We start from the raw sequence: 18811 nt of genomic DNA, 5'->3' as shown, positions 1-18811 counted from the left end.
ACTATTTATTTCCACATATTTCTACAGTTGTGAGGTTCGACAGTTTCATCCATATTTGGGTTCCCTTTAGTTTACAAAGCTTTGTGTTACATTGATTGTGGCTGGGGAAGCCCTTTATGGAGTTTCAGTCACATTTTAACTGTGATAGCCACTCAGTTGTTAAGGAAAGTCCTGTCTTCTTTCCTTCAATCTGATAACTGAAATTGTCCTTTTGATCGTATCACTAGAACTCATACTTTTCTTTTGCTGATAGAATTTATTTTTCCTTCACTTTATAAAGTTACAACAGTGTGAAATTTAAAGTCACAAAATTGTGGATGTAATAATTGATCTTTATAGCTAAAAAAAATCAAATTTAGGTCTGAACCCCAGATTACAGTGCACAAAGTAATCAAAGTGAATTCTGGTGTGTTCCAATTGATGCAGCGATTAACTGGTAATTCAGGATTACTTCAGGCACAAACAGCTTCCAATTTCTGCTTCAAAATTCCATTTATTTTGGCTACACCTGCCTCAAACATATGAAGCAATCAATCACTACCGGGTCTTGGGAATTGGAGATGTTGGTGTGTAAGCCTCTCCGGGTATACACCTGATAAAACTGGGATGCTCTTATGCCACTCTACCTCTCCTTCATATTTCAGTTCTCACAGTTAGTGGGTCTCAGCTGCTTACTAGAGCAAACGTAGTTTTTTTGTTCATTGGTTTTCCCTAACTACCCTCACCAACTGATATCATCCATCTCTCTTAGTGTCTGTCTCACGTATTACCTAGTGAATGCCAAGGCAGTACATCAGATTTGTATGCTACCTCAGCTAAGCTTCACTCTTGATTCAAGGCCTCAGGAGCTGTGAAGACCCCACAGGGTCACACTTGCCCAGAACCTTCTATGATTTCAATAATTACCTACTGGAGGTAAACATTAGCTTCAACTTCATTCATCTGAAAACTTCTTTACTTGGACAGCTTTCTTGAACAATAATTTTGTTATTAATAAAGCTAGGCTGACTTTTTAAATTGTCACACTGAGTTCATTTCAATCCCTTTTTCTAGATCCCCTTGTTCCTGCAGAAAATTCTAAAGCTAATATATGTGGTACTTCTTTATAGATGATCACTGTTAAATATCTAGCTGTGTTTAACATCCTCTGTTTGTACTTCATGATGGCACTATGATCCCTCTAGGTGCTGCGTACTTTTATTTTGCCCAGAGTGGGGAGGTTTATTGAGATTGGCTAATGAGTGCCAAAAACTTTCAGGTAAATTGAATTGGAGACGAAGCCTAAAGACTCTGATTAGAGAAAACTATGCCAGCTCCATAAGAGGCCAGACCCTTGCTTGAGCTGCAAATGTAAGTACAATGAGCTACTTCTCATAAATGTCTATATTAGTTAAAAATGGAAATTAATTTCACCCATTAAGAACCATTCAAAAAACTTGCAAGCTTGTAATTAGAGACTTTACAACAGGATAGATGAAATAAGGCAACTGTGTTTTATAACCAGTCAAAATTGCTGATTCACTTATGTGCCCGTCCTACAAAAGCTTCCACTTTGCTTTTTCTGTTAGAACCCCAAAACCACTCCTGGTTTGGAACAGACTGACTTAGACCATTGTTTGCTCAAATTAACTCTTTAAAATTTTATTATACTAATGTAATTTTAGCACCATCTTTTGGAATCTCTCTGTTTTTAGAATTTTCTCACATTATCCTGTAAAATACTGCCTCTTCTATTCTCTCTCCGTATTTTTTTTTACCTGCTGGAAGTCAAGTAAATTACACTAAGTCTTATTACCCTTATTTCTACTTCATTTAATTAGCATTCCTATCTTCCAGGAAATTTTCTTTTCACCTTAAGAAGAACTTATTCAGGTTTACTAATAGTTTACTACTTCTTTGTTTACTTTTTTTTCATTTGTTGAGTAAGCGGTCCAGTATATTTTCAAATACACTTTGTTATTTTCACTTTACTTTTTTTGTTCTCTTAAGATTCCTTTTCACTAACTCAAAATGAACTTATATAAAAATGTGATTTTATTAAAAATTAGATTTATTTATTTGAAAGGCAGAGTTACAGAGAGGCAGAAGCAGAGAGAGAGAGAGAGAGAGAGAGAGAGAGAGAGATTTTCCATCTAATGCTTCACTCACAAATGGTCATAATGGCCAGAGCTGGGCTGATCCAAAGCCAGGAGCCAGAAGTTCCTTCAGATCTCCCTCCTTAGTGCAGGGGCCCAATACTTGGGTCATCCACTGCTTTCCCAGGTATGGAGCTGGATTGGAAGTGGAGCAGCCAGGACTTTAACTGGTGCCCATATGGGATTCCATCACTGCAGGTGGAGCCTTTACCTGCTAAGCCACAGCATAGGCACCTAAATAAATGATTTTAAAAATGGTTTTCCTAGGCATACTTTTCAGTATTAAGTGGGAAAACTGTCCAGCATATTTTGTTTCTGCAGCAATGATGAAACAACTTGCAATGGTGAAGATAGCAGCTTTCAAATTCCACAAATCAAGCTCATTCAGGAATTTTAGTACCACTCATGTAATGCTTACTTGAACACTTGGTACGGATTATGGGGCCTGGGATAGGGCAAGTTTCAAAATAAGTCTGGTATTTTCATGACTGTGTGCAGGTATACCTGTTCTCCTTCTAGCATGTAATCTTTTAATCTCAACCATGGGTTTGGCTTTTCTAGTCAGGTCTACTTCCCCAGGAAATGGATGGAATTCTGTGAGAAGGGAGATAGGCTCCCTGGTACAAATTATATTAATTCAGGTATACATGGATACACTCTAGGAATAGAATTTGAAAATTTGCCACTGATAGTTCCTTTATTTTTGGTAAAATAAAAAAAAACACACCTGGAATATTCTGATCTCTTGTGGCTTATATACATGTTTCAATAATAGCAGGAGAAAATGTCCTTAAACCTCAATTGCCTAAAATGTAATAAATCCAGAATATTTCAACGCCTTTGTATATTTTTAAAGATTTATTTTACCTGTTTGAAAGAGAGTTAGTAGAGAGGTAGAGACAGAGATAGGTAGAGACACACAGAGAGAGATATCTTCCATCTACTGGTTCATACCCCAGATGGCCCCAATGGCCCGAGCTGTACAGATCTGAAGCCAGGGGACAGGAGCTTCCTCCGGGTCTCCAACGCGGGTGCAGGGGCCCAAGGACTTGGGCCATCTTCTACTGCTATCCCAGGCCACAGCAGAGAGCTGGATTGGAAGAGGAGCAGCCAGGACTAGAACCAGCGCCCATATGGGATACAGGCACTTCAGGCCAGGGCTTTAACCCATTGCGCCACAGCGCCAGACCCCATCTTTGTGTTTTAAATGAGAAAATATAGTGAAGCAGAGAAAAGAAGACCAAAGGATGTCTATGATGATTTTATATTTGGCCAATGAGGCATTTTGCTCCTGGTTCCTTTTCTGCTTACTCTCTATACTGTATTGCCACCACCTAGAGCTAAAACGAAAACTGATATAGAGAAAGTAAGGGCTCAAGATGCTGTGATGTTGGTCTACCAGGCCCAGCAGAACATAATAAAATAGACTTGTTTTATATCTCATTAGAATTTTACCCTGAACATGTGGGCCTATGTCTCAATAAGACAAAATAATCCTTAGTTTTCCTTTGTCTCCTTAACTTATGCTTTATAAAAAACCTCCAGGGAAATAATCCAGTGGCTCAAGAGCAAGATGGATAGGACTGTGAGAATGCGTTCTACTTTTTTTGTCTCTAGTACTTAATTCATTCTAAAATCCATCTTCCTGGGAGTGTCTAGAGCTCACCATGGGGATCAGGAAGAATGTAGGCAATCTGTTTATTATATCCCATCCCATAAATATCACACCATTGATTCGACCCATGTAGCACAGTTTTCTTGAATCTGAATGAATAGAAAAGAGCTAATAAAAATTGATCCATCCAGTAAACACTATAGAACCACAGGTAGAGAAAAATATTTATATGTAAAAGTTTCTCATCCATTTTTAATTCCGTAAGTTTCTTTTCTCCTAGAAGGAATTTGCACTACACAGTAGGGCATATTTTCATAAAGGTCTCAGTGTGAAGCAGAGAAATGAAGTCACGAAGTGTGGGGTTGCAGACCGCAGCAGTGCTCAACTAGGGTGAAAAAAAGTGTAACCTGAGGAGGTTCAGCTCAGTCTCATCTCCAGAGAATTTGGTTTAATTTGTCGTAGATGCATCTCGACGTCTGAATCCTTCAATATGCAGAAAAGGTTGAGGAAAACTGGTGTCATAACTGCAGGCATCTGATTGACAAATCATGGCGTCTTGTAAACCTGGCCTCCTTTCTGGTGTGAAGTAAATACTCAAGAAATATGTTTGTGAACTAAGAGGTCAACATAACAAGGTTCATTCCCTTTTACAATGCAGCAAATTGTGGTGTGCATTACAGTGAAAGCAGCACACACACAGGGGAGCTGTGTCTTCTCGCAGCTTCGCCCTATTCTTCATGAGAAACATCATAGACGGCGCCGAAGACTGGAGAGATCATTCCACTCGCTGAAGCTATTGAGGGGAGAAAGAAAACCATGAGACATTGGGGGATGGACAGCAAACTGTTGTCCCCCGGGGCACACATGAAGAGCCACTTCATCTTGGGAAAGGAGAAAGGAGAAAAAGACTTTGAACTTCAGAAAAAGGGCAGAAATCAACCTAAGATCTCCTCCAATATGAGCGCTTCTCCCACTAGAGGAGGAGTTGAACCCCTCAGTCCAATCCCGAGATCCAAAACACAGTGACTGCCTATGACATAGAACAGACAAGTCTTTCCCAGTAGCCAGGCCAGCAAGCAATGAGTAGGAAGCACTGAGAGTCTACTGTTGAGAAATCAACACGTGTATAAAGAAAGTCTGAATTTGTGGCCTAGGTACACACAGAAGTTCTAAAAGAAGGGAAGCATCATTAAAACAACACCATAAAACAAAGTAGGCAGTGCAAAAGTTAGAAGCTGAATGTCCTAAAACAGCAAGAAAACACTCACCCATTCATTTCCTGAGTAAGTGAGTTGAGCTCTCAAGATGTTATACATGCAAATTCCAAGTTATAAATGCAAAATAAAAGAGATCTACTCAGATATGACATTGTGAACAATCAAAAAATTTAAAATAACTATGATTAATGTATTTAAGGCTTTAGAGGAAAATGTGTCCACAATGCACATTTTCTGAGGAATGATAACTGAGAAACATAAAATATAAGAAAGAATGAACAGGAAACTCTAGAAGAAAGATTGCAAAGATGAAAAATGCTTTTCACAGAATGTGATGATCAGTAAGCCTGATACAACTGAAGAATCAATTAAGATGTATAAAAAGAGGGGACAGCGCTGTGGTGCAGCGGGTGAAGCTGCCACCTGCAGTGCCGGCATCCCATATGGGCGCTGGTTCAAGACCTGGCTACCCCACATCTGATCCAGCTTTCTGCTAGGGTCTGGAAAAGCAGTAGAAGATGGCCCAGGTCCTTCGCCCTCTGCACCAGTGTGAGAGACCCAGAAGAGTCTCCCTGCTCCTGGCTTCTGATCAGCGCAGCTCTGGCCATTGTGGCCATCTCGGGGTGAACCAGCAGATGGAAAACCTCCCTCTCTGTCTCTCTCTCTCTCTCTCTCTCTTTCCCTTTCCTTCCCTGTGTAGCTCTTTCAAATAAATAAGTAAATACTTAAAAAAAATGGTTATAAATAACTCAAACTGAAACTCGGAACAAAAATGGTTAAGCCACAACAATTGCAAATCAGGGTACACTGGGATAGTCTTTCAGAAGTGTGGAAAAACTTCAATCAACTTAATGCACTTATAAATGGATTTCTGGAAGAAAGCGAGAAATGCTGTAGACAAGAAATTTAAGTGTGTAGAGTTCATCCTTTTCAAACTGAATGAAATCAAACCTAGGCTCTTGGAAGCTAAGTGAATGGAACCTTATAAAAGAAAGTACATGCACAAAGTGCACACACACACACATGCACCCTAGCCATTATTATTATTATAAAACTGCTGGGTACTAAAAATAAAGAGAATATCACAAAGGCAATATGAATTGTAGAAACGGAGAGGGAATAATATTTAAATCACAAGACGATGGATTAAAATCTCCAAAATGCTGAAACAATAAAGTCACTGCCAACACAGAATGATATGTGTAGTGAAATAATATCTTTCATCTAGAAAGTAGAAATAGACTTCTTCAAAGAAACAAAAAATGAGTGAATCAATTTCCAAGATCTGTGCACTACGGAAGTGTTAAAAGCAAAACATCAGACAGAAAAATATAATATGCAATAGACAGAAGTATAAACTGCAAAACAATCATACTCAACAGAACTGGACAGTGTTAAAAGTGAATTTAAAATACATTTTCCCGGTTTTAATCTCTCTAATGAAATTTGAATATTCAAGGAAAGATTGCACCAATATGGTGTGTTAAATGTGTGAAAAATAAAATGTTTAATGCAATATCACAAAAGATTGAAAGATGCAATTGGAAATATATTGCTGTAAGATTTGTATAAGTGAAGTAGTATAACATTCACTCCAATCTACACATGGATTGATTGAAGAAATATAGTATAAACCCTGGGTGAGTAGAGCATAAAGATTCTGAAGAAAGATACTGAAAAAGGGAGAGTAAAAAGAATGGGAAAAAGTATACAACTATCAAACCTGTGAATTGATAGTAAGTGCTCAAATTATGGAAAAATATATAAATGTAGAAAATTTAGTAACTATATTAACTATAGTAACTATAGTAACTATATTTCCCCTGGGTATTTCTAGGAGCAAACATTTATATACCTACAAAGAAAATATCATATCCAGATAGTTTGCTGATTAACATTCTCAAATACACAACTTCAAAATATCACGTATTGTTAACAAGCTTTTAAAAAATGGAAGAAATCACTTCCCACTTAGTTTTAAGGCCTTATTACACTCACACCAAAGTAACTAATACATCATTTCTCAAAAATTACATCATAGCAATAAAAATGATTATCCTACAAGAAGCAGATGAGGTACTTGCCAAAATCCAACATCCATTCACTTTAAAAATTTCAGCAAAAAGGGAATATAAATTAACCTCTCTAATATGATTAAGGAGATGTACTAAAAATGTATAGCTGGAAAACTACTTATGAATAGAAAGTTGAATTTTTCATAGCACATTCAGGAAAAAAGTGAGGATGTTAGTTCTTATCATTCTTGCCAAACATCATGTCCAATGTCCTTCGCAGTGTGAAAGGAAAGAAGCAGAAAATTCATACAGATTTAAAAGGAAGAAATAAAATGTTATCTATTTTCAGACAGCATGACAAAAAAGAAAAGAACATTTACAATAGCATCAAATAAATATAAGAGAAATACTGGAGCTATGTAGTAAAAGTTAGAAACCAATTTTAAAAGAAATAAAAGAAAAGCTGTACTAGATCAATTGAGCATGATTATTTTAAAACAAAATAAATACAAATACATAAAACCAAATGTTTACTTCTATTTCACACTGTATACCAAAAATTGTCTTGAAATTTATCACAAGGAAATTCTGATAGGCATCAAAGTGATGTGTGATTTACCAGAATTTAGAGGTTTCTATCAGGACTAGTGTTGGCATTCATCCTCGGAAGACTTACAAAGTCCTTCCTCCACCCTTTTTCTTTCTGAACGTGGAATAACAGAGCACCCCTGTCCCTGTGTCGCTGGTGAAACCTCCTCATTCTGGGCAAATTGACACTCATTTGCAGGAACAAAAAGAGTTTGTAAAATAAAGATTATTTTTCTTTTCTAATATCAGATCAATTTATTTTGGATAAAACAGGATAAATCAAACTGAATCTGTACTTTTTTTCAAAAATTATATAGGAATGATTATCAAAACATGCAACTATAATAGCTACTGCCACTGCATTTCAATTTCTAGCATTCTAAAATACAGTTCATTTGTTTTGGAATACTAGAAATTCTAATAAAATTATTAACATTGATTTCAATGCATATTTACTACTCTACAGACTGAAAAGTAATATCTCCTACAATACTTCACATTTCCTCAAATTCATGTTGTATAAAAGACTTGCTTTGTGAAAAATTTCTTTTTTTATTTATTTATCTGAAAGGCAGAGTTACAGAGGGGTTGAGGGGAGAGAAAGAGAGAGAGAGAGAGAGAGAATCTCATCTATTGCTTTACACCCAAATGGCCACAAAACTCAGGGCTTTACCATGCTTCAGCCAGGAGCTTCATCTTGGTCTCCCACATGGGTGGCAGGGACCCAAGCACTTGGGACATTTTCCTCTGGTTTCCAGGTGCATTAGCAGGGAGCTGGATTAGAAGCGGAGCAGCTTGAGTGCTGTGGTCACAGGTTGTGGTTTAACACCACAATGTCGAACCCTCTTTTTTTAATTTCTATATAATCTTAGCATATTTATTTAAATAACCAATCTGTTTTTCTAACTCCTATTATACAGATGTTATCCACATATTCCCAGAATTTCATAATTGTCTCTGCTATTGTCTATTTGTTTTTCCTTGCTGGACCTAATTTTCAGCTTTATTACTTTTAAATGTGCATACTTTGGTGCATGGTACCTATTGCACCTCTAATATACATACGCCTCTAGTTTTTGTTATGTATTTCTGCTTATTTATTCCATTAGTAATATATAATCCCTTACACTGTAGAATATTCACATATTTAATTTGACATGTTTGATCCTTTTTCTGTGGTGTCAAATTTTATTGTGATACAGCTTGTACAGCTTAATTTGTTTACATTATAGTTGTAGTTATACTATTCATTTCTCCTGTTAATTCTGGTTCGTATGTGGGTAAGTGTCCATGAGGGGAGTGTGTTCTAAAATTTAGGGTCTGGTCCCTGTGCAGTAGAAGAATCACAATTGGAGCTTTTTCATTGGTGCTGCCTCTCCCACCCATCACAAAAACACAAAGTTCATCTAAGATAAACTTGTTGGGTTTGTTAGAAGCCACATCTTCATGATAATATAAGGACTTAGCAAGCTTTCAAATATTTAATAGACTCCTGATGCATTCACTTCCAGTTAGTTCCATGTGACATATTTAATTCATGCATTCATTTTAAGTTAAATAATTAATCATGTAATGTTGGTAAATACTACTGAAACAAACTTCAATTCTTTCTAGAATTCACCTGCTATATGTGACTGGCAGATTTTGATTTTTTTTTTTTTGTCTCTGAGGTAACCACATCTTTTAATCAGTATTTGCTTATTGAAAATTATGCAGCAAGTAATGTTGATATCAGAGCCCCCAGAAATGTATGGGAGTGGAAACAGAACCAACATACATTTTGCCATGATAGTAGGAGTGACTTAAAATGGGTCTTCAAAAAGTATTTAGAAAATGTAAATCATGGGAAACTATTCACATATTTAATTATTTGGCTGCAAAAAGAAAATTGTTTCTAAGTTAATTTTATACTTTTTTCAATGTTTGTCTATGTTTTAGTTAACTTTTCAGGCATATGGGTTCTAAGTTACTCCAGAAATATTCGTAATAGAAAATAATTTAGATATTAATATGACACTAAGACACAAATAACCAGGTAGCTATGTGAGAAAAATTTAAAAAAAGTTAAAATATATAAGTAACTGATTCTAGCTTTTAGCTAACACAGACTCTGAGAAGCAGTGATGATGGCTCAAGCAAGTGGGTCCTGTTACCCATTGTTTGAGACCTGGATTGAGGTTCTGTCTTCTGGCTTTGGCTTAGCATAACCCTAGAACTTGAATATTGCAGGCATTTAAGGAATAAACTAGTGGATAGGAGTTATCTCTGTCTGTCTCTTTGTGTATGCCCCTTTCAAATAAATAGGGCAACTTTTAGAAAGATAGTTTAATTTTTGTGAAAAAGTATTGATATATGGGGCTGACTTTGCAGTGCTGTGGGTTAAGCCATGGCTTACCAGCCCAGTATCCCATATCAAAATGGAGTCCTGGGTGCTCCACTTCCAATCCAGTGTCCTGCTGATAAGAGTGGAAAAGCACAGATGAAAGCCCAAGAAGAACCTGTGTCCCTGCCACCCATGTGGGAGACCCAGATGGAGTTCCTGGCTTATAGCTTGGGCCTGGCCCAGCCCTATTGTTAAGGCTATTGGTAGAATGAACCAGTGTATGGAAGATCTCTCTCTGTCTCTGTCTATATGTCACGTCACCTTTCCAATAAACAAATCATTTAAAAAGTTGATCCATGTATAGCTTCCACAAAAGAGACATGGACCTTTGAAGACCAACATGCTTGTCAAAATCCTTCATTTCTCAAGAAATAGAGAACTATGTTACATGGAGAAAATATCCTTCAGTGTATGGTGATTAATATATCAACCCAAAATAAATACATTAAAGGCATCTTATATTGGAAAAAAAAAGCACGAATTTGGAAAAACTCCTCATTTAACGTCAGTTGCTAAAAATCTTTGAAAAAATGTTGGAAATAATAATGACTTCTCACATACATTATGATAGTCTCAAAAAACACTGACTTGATAGATATAAATAAGAGAGGAGCAAGCAATGTGATTAGCTGCTTTTCTGGAGAGAAAGGAGTAAATCATTCACAAAATTAGGGGAAATGAAGCTACCAATTGTGAGTAGACTTTGGCTATCCTACTGCCTGGAATGAAGCCGGGAATGGGAATTATGTTTGGGAATAAACTCGTAAGCACATGTTGCAGTGTGGTATAAAGTTTTTATGTGGGTGAATGATTTTCATTCATCTACAGCTGGTTTTAAAAGCATAGGATATAGGCCACAAGATTCCTGTGACACACTTACAACCTTTCTGTAAATGTGCTACCTTTATTTTTTATATCAAATGAATCCTGGGGTTTCAAAAGGTATTATTCATAAATAGGATCTATTTCCTCAAAGGGAAAGAAAAACTAGCACATAACGTACTGACCCCTGGGAAATAAAGTACAAAACCATTTCTCCTTTAACTCCAAAGGAAGCCTATTTTTTTTTTTATCAGTCACTTTTTCAGAGGGAGAAATCACTAGAGTTTCAGCATCTATCTCTGTTTCTATTAGCTTGTCAATTTGGTTTGAGTTTTCATCAGAGTTGGCTTAACAGCTGGAAGGAAGAGTGTTTCATCCAAACATTCACCAAGGGGCAAAGAAAAATTCTATTGAAGTTGACGTAGGATAATACACTTATTCAAGAATGTACTTTGAACATTTGTAGTGAAAAGGCAGCAATAGCAAAATTTGCTCAGATAAATTCTGAATTTAAGATGATAAGAATTTAAGATGATAAGTAGGGGCTGGAGCACTGGTGCAGTAGGTTAATCCTCCGCCTGCGATGCCAGCCTCCTATATGGGTGCCAGTTCTAGTCCCAGATGCTCCTCTTCTGATCCGACTCTCTGCTATGCCCTGGGAGAGCAGTAGAAGTTAGCCCCAGCACTTGGGCCCCTGAACCCATGTGGGAGACTTGGAAAAAGCTCATGGCTCCTGGCTTGAGATAGCTGAGTAAAAGCTCAGCTATGGCCCTTGAGGCCATTTAGAGAGTGTACCAGGGGATGGAACACCTTTCTCTCTGTCTCTCCCTCTCACTGTCTGTAACTCTGCTTCTCTTTTTTTTTTTTTTTTTTTTTTTTTTTTTTTTTTTTTTTTTTTTTACAGGCAGAGTGGACAGTGAGAGAGAGAGACAGAGAGAAAGGTCTTCCTTTGCCGTTGGTTCACCCTCCAATGGCCGCCGCGGCCGGCGCGCTGCGGCCGGCGCACCACGCTGATCCGATGGCAGGAGCCAGGAGCCAGGTGCTTTTCCTGGTCTCCCGTGGGGTGCAGGGCCCAAGCACCTGGGCCTTCCTCCACTGCACTCCCTGGCCACAGCAGAGGGCTGGCCTGGAAGAGGGGCAACCGGGACAGAATCCGGCGCCCCGACCGGGACTAGAACCCGGTGTGCCGGCGCCGCTAGGCGGAGGATTAGCCTATTGAGCCGCGGCGCCGGCCTCTGCTTCTCAAATAAATAAACAATATATTTTTTAAAAAAAGATGATAAGTAATTTAAAAAGAAGTCTAATGAAATCAAGGAGGAATTGCTATTATTATTAATTTTTATTATTAATTATTATTTTGAAGTATTACTAATGAAAGTTATTAATTAAAGGGTTAATCCCTGATCTCAAAGGAAAAATACAACAAGTTTTAAAAAACTATTGTTCAGAATTAGTGTAAAAATACACATTATATATATATTATTTCTATTTTGTGAATAGAGATAAAAGAAAATAGAGTTTACAAAAATTATGAAAACCATGCCCAAAGGGTGTTTTTTTTTTTTGCAGTAGGTTAGGTAGGTGCTTGCAATGTTGATATTCCAGATCAAAATGCTGGTTTTTGTCCCTGCTTCTTTGATTAGCCCAATCGTGTTTCCTGCTAATGTGCCTGGGAAAGCAGCAAATCATGGTCTAAGTACTTGGGTGTTTGCTGCCTACATGGAAGGCCAGTAAGGTATTCCTGGCTCCTGACTTCAGCTCAAACCTGGATTCTGCTGTCATTTGGGAGTGAACCGACAGCTGGAAGTTCTCTTTATCTTTCTGTCTTTCCCTCTCTATTGCTCTACCTTTCAAATACACACATGCATACGTAAGTCTTTTTTTTTTTTTTTAAAGATTTGTTTATTTATTAGAATGTCAGAGTTACACAGAGAGAGAAGGAGAGGCAGAGAAAGAGGGCTTCCATCTGCTGGTTCACTCCCCAATTGGCCTCAACGGCCGAAGCTTCTTCCAGGTGTCCCAAAGGGGTGCACATGCCCAAGGACTTTATCATTTTCTACTGCTTTCCCAGGTCATAGCAGAGATCTGGATCAGAAGTGGAGCAGGCGAGACTCAATCTGGCGCCCAAATGAAATGCCAGCACTGCAGGGGGCAGCTCTGCCTGCTCTGCCTGACACAGCGCCGGCCCCATGAATCTTTCAAAAATTATGAAAATTATTACAAGATAAAGACTATCTCAACTAATGCTATTAAATATAAAATTTGCCAAAGAAAGCTCTAATATGCATTTTCTTTTGTGTGTTTAAATATGAATAGCAATTATCTTCTATTGATTTAGACTTTTTAATTCAAACTTACTAAAATGTTCCACTATGATCAAGAAGAAATAAAATATACTTTCTCAGTTGAATGAGGTCAAAGAACTGGTGAAATGAAGAATAATCATTGAGAGCTTAGGATGCACAAAGCAGAGGAATCAGGAGATGTATAATTTTTGAAGGCAAATGGCAAAGCTGCAAATTCCTCTACAGTCCGCTTGAAAATACAAGGGAAAATGTCAGCCATAATGAAGTGAATGATGTCAGCTCACAAAGGAACCACTTTAGTGTTCTCACCAAACTCAAAAATATAAGCTAGACAAATTATTTACAGAGCAAATGAGAAAACTCATATGTTTTCTATCCTACAGGGATTTAGCTGCTGAGCATTATTAAAGAAAAAAAAAAAAACTTACTCTATGCTTTTAGAACGTATCTGATTGTATTTAGTAAATAAAGCTTTTAAAATCAGTTTCTAACCTCTTATAATTGAGTTCTAAGAAGGAGTCGGGAAGTGTTTTCTCATCTCTTATATTGAGGGAATGTCCTCCTGCTTAGAGTCCAAACTGAGGATGAGTTCATGATTGGGTGGAGGCACTCCCTCTGAATTAATTCCTTCACTTGTTATGGGGTGAATAGGAATTTTTGACTCAAAACTGATGCAGATGTTTAGCCTCTTACTGTTAACGGTTGATGGATTATAGTTGGAGACTCTGGGAGATGGGTCTGTTGGGAAGTCCTTAGGTCACTGAGGGTATGCCCTCAGAAGGTGATTCGTAGAAGATGGTTGATTATTTGTGTTCAGGTTCTGCTTAGTGACTCTCTGCTTGCTGGTTTGGCCTATGATTAATCCTCCACACTAGTCATGACATGCCTTATGGTCCCATGACAGACTATGGGACCAGCCAATCCTGAAGTGTAACCTCCAAACTATAAGCTGAAATTTCCCAGAAATTCCTCTCATACAGTTTAGTTAAAGCAATGCTAAGCACATTAAGACATTCTGCAAACACTGACGGCTCACTTTCTCGTAGTAAAATGTAAAAGGGCTACCTATACTACTTAAGAGACCTCTCATCTTTAAATGAGAAGTCCTCCAAAAATTTGTGCCCACCTATTTATGAGACAAAATTAATTTTCACCTGGACTGGAAAAGTTTTGTCTTTACTTCTGACGACTCTTATAAACCTCTGCTGTTTTTTCTGATTCTTGATAATTCTAAAAGCAATAGGACTATGGTGTCTAATTTCTGTTAATGTTCTTAATGAGTATGCCATTAGTTTATTTTTTTTACTGATGGTTTTCAACTGGCTTAAGTAGTTTGTGAAATCTGGCTTGAGTTATTTCAAAAATTTCCCGAGAGCTCCTCTTTGAGCTCCCTTAGTCAGGTTTTTAGCAGAGATCTTGGCATTTTGAACCAGTGAGAGATTGTGTGTCGGAATAATGATTTGTGGGGGACTTGCTGTGGGGGTTTAACTCCCCATGCTTGCCTACATTCTCTGCACTAGATTCTATGCCTTTATCTAAAAGACTGCATGCTGTCTGGGGGACTATTGTTAGTCTTTCCAAATATCTAAAGTGAATACATCTTTTCCCTGCTGCACAATGACCTGCGATTATAAGAATGAGAATATTGGGAGAAAAGGAACATCATTCAAATTTTTAAGGACTTAACTTATACATCCATTGATTTAAATATGACAGAAAAGAAATTTTAGGGATAGGTCATTTCAAATATTAGATGTAGATATAGATATGGATATAGACAGTTATAGATAGGTAGATATAGATATCCATACCTATACATACCTATTCTGAAAATTTCAAAGTATATTTATTTTTAAATTTTATTTGAAAGACAATAGGAGAGAGAGAAAGCTAGATGGAGAATGTCTTTCTAGAATGACTCCATGCTTTTGGTATGTAAATGGATTGCTCAATGAAATCCAATATATTTTCATAATGTACTTGAATGAGGCATAAATAGAAGGAAATAGTACATTTATGCTACCATATACATGATTCATTTAACTAGCACCTTCTAGCTCTGTTTCTCATTCCAAAATGTGTTTTTATTTTCTTGCATTTCAAAGATTTTTTATTTTTACTTTATTTTTTATTATTGAATGCATTTTTTTCAATCTTTTTACTCTCTTTCTGTGTATTTATTTATTTATGAAATGGTTTCTTTGTAGACATCATAAAGATGGATCTTGTCTTTTTACACATTCAGCCAGTCTATATATTATAATTGGAGAATTAAGTCTATTTGTATTCAAATTTAGTACTGATGAGTAATGCCTTGGCCCTGCCATTTTCCCATAAATATTCCTGTTGTTTTTTGTCAGTCTCCTTTATTTTTAGGGGGTTTTCTGCCCTCATTCTTTCATGATGTTTTTTGTCTTTGCCTGTGTCTGTGTGTATTACATTCTTAGGTATCACTTGTAAGGCTGGCTGTGCAATGACAAATTCTTTCAGTTTTTGCACTTCCTGCAAGGTGTTTATTTTATATTCATTTATGAAAGATAGCTTCACTAGATATTCTGAGTTGTCAGACTAATTTTTCCTTTTAGGGTTCAAACTTCCTAACTTCATTCTCTCTGTCCTGTAGGGTTTCTGTTGAGAGATTCAATAGCAATCTGATAAGAGTTCCTTCAAAGGTGATCCGGCATTCTGTCTTGCAACTTTTAGGATATTTTCTTTATGTTTTGCTTTGGAAAGTTTGATTATGATGTCTCATGGTGAGGATCTTTTCTGATCAATCCTATTTGGGGTTCTATGTGCTTCCTGTATTTTGATATCCCTATGTTTCTCCAAATTGGGGGAATTTGCTGCTATTATTTCACTCAATAGATTTCCTAAGCTACTCTCTATTTGTATATGTTCAAGAATACTTAAGACTCATATTTGGTTGTTTGATTGTATACTATAGATTTCTTATTTCTTGTTTTTTCTTCTTGTTTCTGTTTTTAAAGTGAGAGATATTTCAGAAGTTTTGTCTTCAACGTTAGATATTCTTTCTTCTGCATTGCCAAGTCTGTTGTTAAAGTTTTCCACTGTGTTTTTTTTTTTTTTAAGATTTATTTATTTGAAAGTCAGAGTTACACAGAGAGAGGAGAGGCAGAGAAGAGAGAGAGAGAGAGAGAGAGAGAGAGAGAGAGAGAGAGAGAGAGAGAGGTCTTCCATCCAATGGTTCACTCCCCAGTTGGCCGCAATGGCCAGAGCTGCGCCAATCTGAAACCAGAAGCCAGGAGCTTTCTCAGGGTCTCCCACTCTGGTGTAGGGGCCCAAGGCCTTGGGCCATCCTCTATTGCTTTCCCAGCCAGTTCTCCAACCGGTGCCCATATGGGATACTGGCACCTCAGGCCATCACGTTAACCCACTGTGCCACAGCGCCGGCCCCCACCACTGTGTTTTTTATTTTATTTATCTAATCCTTAATTGCTAATATTTCTGTTTGTTTTTTTCAATATCTCCGTCTCCTTGCAGAATTTCTTGTTCTGGTCATGTATTAATGATTCTCTGTCCTTTTGAATAATCTTATACTCATTCTTTTGATTATTTTTCATGCAGAACAGAGTCAGATAGAGTTCAGCTGTAACTCCACTACACAAAACTGAGATGGGCCCTTTGGTAGAGGATGGGGTGGGAGTCAGCGGGACATCCTTTCTTGGATGGCCTAACATGAAGCCAGTGGCGACTGTGGGATTCTCCCTCAGCCAAAGCCAAAATGTATGTTTTTGACATATACTGACAGTCTTCTTGATCTTTTTTGTACTTGTAGTTTATTGAACATGTTGTATCTGAAAGTTTAGCTTTCATCAAATTTGATTTATTTATGGCGGTTATTTCTTTTTTGGTGTAAAATAAATCTATTTCTAGTTAAATAAAGGCCTATAGTTAAAGTGTTCATCATTCAGAAGTATGATAAGGCACTATTTTACTCTCTTGTGGTTCCCATAAATGACTTGTTCCATTGTTTCATTATTAAATGTTATTTGGTGATTGCCATCTTCTGGCTGCCAGCATTCTTCTCTTACAATTTCAAATGTCTTCTATATAGTATGCACACAATTCAGTGAGGTATTTTGTGAAAGTAAACATTGTCTCAAAACCAGTTGTATTGCAAAAGTCATATGATGTTTTGACAAAAATAAAAATTGTAAAAACAGGTGAATATGAAATGAGGAGAGGTACATAATGAGAATAATCATGGATACTTTTTCATTCAAGAAAAGTAAACTTAGTAGGAACATGTTATCCGGAAAGTAACACTATGTACTTTAATATAGGACATATTATCTTGATTTGATATATGGCCCTGTTTTCTTTCCTAAAATGCTTTTGTCACTCTATGGAATATTGTTTCTACAAGTGGTTTCCAACTTGTGTTTCACTGGAATATAAATCCCTTTTCAAAGATATTTAGAAAGAATTTTATTGCAATTTTGCTATGAATGTGATAAACTTGGTATAGTTAACTACTTCACTTTGTAATGTCTTTGTTGGTAACACTGTTTCTCCCATAACATATTTATGCCATAATTATTTTTCATATATATATATACACACACATACATGCTATTGAGCAAATTTAGTGATAAACCTTTAAATAACATGTGCATATTTTATATTTGTTTGAAATTTACTATTTATTTTTAACCAAAATATTGGAATTTCTAAAACAACACTAAATACAAATGCTCAAGTTCTGATGGTTTTGAGGATCTAAAACTAAGAGAATTGATGACACATCTGACTATATAATAAAATTAAAACTCATAACTCAAGGGTCAAGGAATAGAGGGATTAAAGGTACAATGGGATTTTTTGGAAAAGAGTGTACAAAGTTAAATATGTCTGTTAAAATCAAGGCTACATTTTGAAATATAAAGTCTTTGGAAATTATGAGATTAATGAAATCATGAATTCATGTCATCTGTTCCAGGTCAGCATTGTAATTAGGACAGAAAATAATGGAGTGATGTTTCCCGACAGCTGAAGTGATTCCTGTTATCCCTTGAAATAGCATGCAGTTATACCAGTAGGTGTTTGACCTGAACTATAAATAGTTCTACTTGCACCCTGGTCAAGCTCTCTTTTAGAGTTAGGGTATCTGAACGCATTGTTCACATGGTAGGTGGATTCAAGGGGCTAAGTGAAGCACACAGATGGCAGCAAAGACATTATTACTATTCAGGCCGATAACAAACTCCCCTGTCTCATACTGTAAAATAGATAAACCAGCTTAGTTTAGTTCATGATTATGATTTCTTGGGCAGAAAATTAGAAGGTATATACAGCAAATTATCCATGGTTTAAGATTCAAGGAAAAAGGATGTTTTCCTTAAGCAAACTGTAATTTTTTCAAACAATGCCATAGTATTTTTAAAAATTCTATAAAGAAAGGAGACTTTCAACTTAGGGATAGGTTTACAGATCCAGCAGATTGCAAATTACTTGAAAATGTGCTGAGAGTCACAACTTAGCACTTTCCCACGCAACCTCCTCTGTCGCTCCCCCTCTTCGTGGAGGAACGACACAGGACCCTGCGCTGTTCTTTCGTCTGCTCGGCCCTTCCCGGGTTTGCTGCTGGTTCTTCCCGGGTTGGCTACCATCCCTTCCACCTCCGTGGAAGGGCGGTTCCCCCTGCCACATTCCCCACTTCCGCAGGGGAGCGGCACACCGCCGGCCGGCTCTCTCGGGGGCTGCACAGGT

Source organism: Oryctolagus cuniculus, chromosome 10 (genome assembly GCF_964237555.1).
Source record: "Oryctolagus cuniculus chromosome 10, mOryCun1.1, whole genome shotgun sequence".
In the NCBI taxonomy this organism is placed as follows: Eukaryota; Metazoa; Chordata; class Mammalia; order Lagomorpha; family Leporidae; genus Oryctolagus; species Oryctolagus cuniculus.
Note: the sequence above shows the minus strand (reverse complement) of the source record.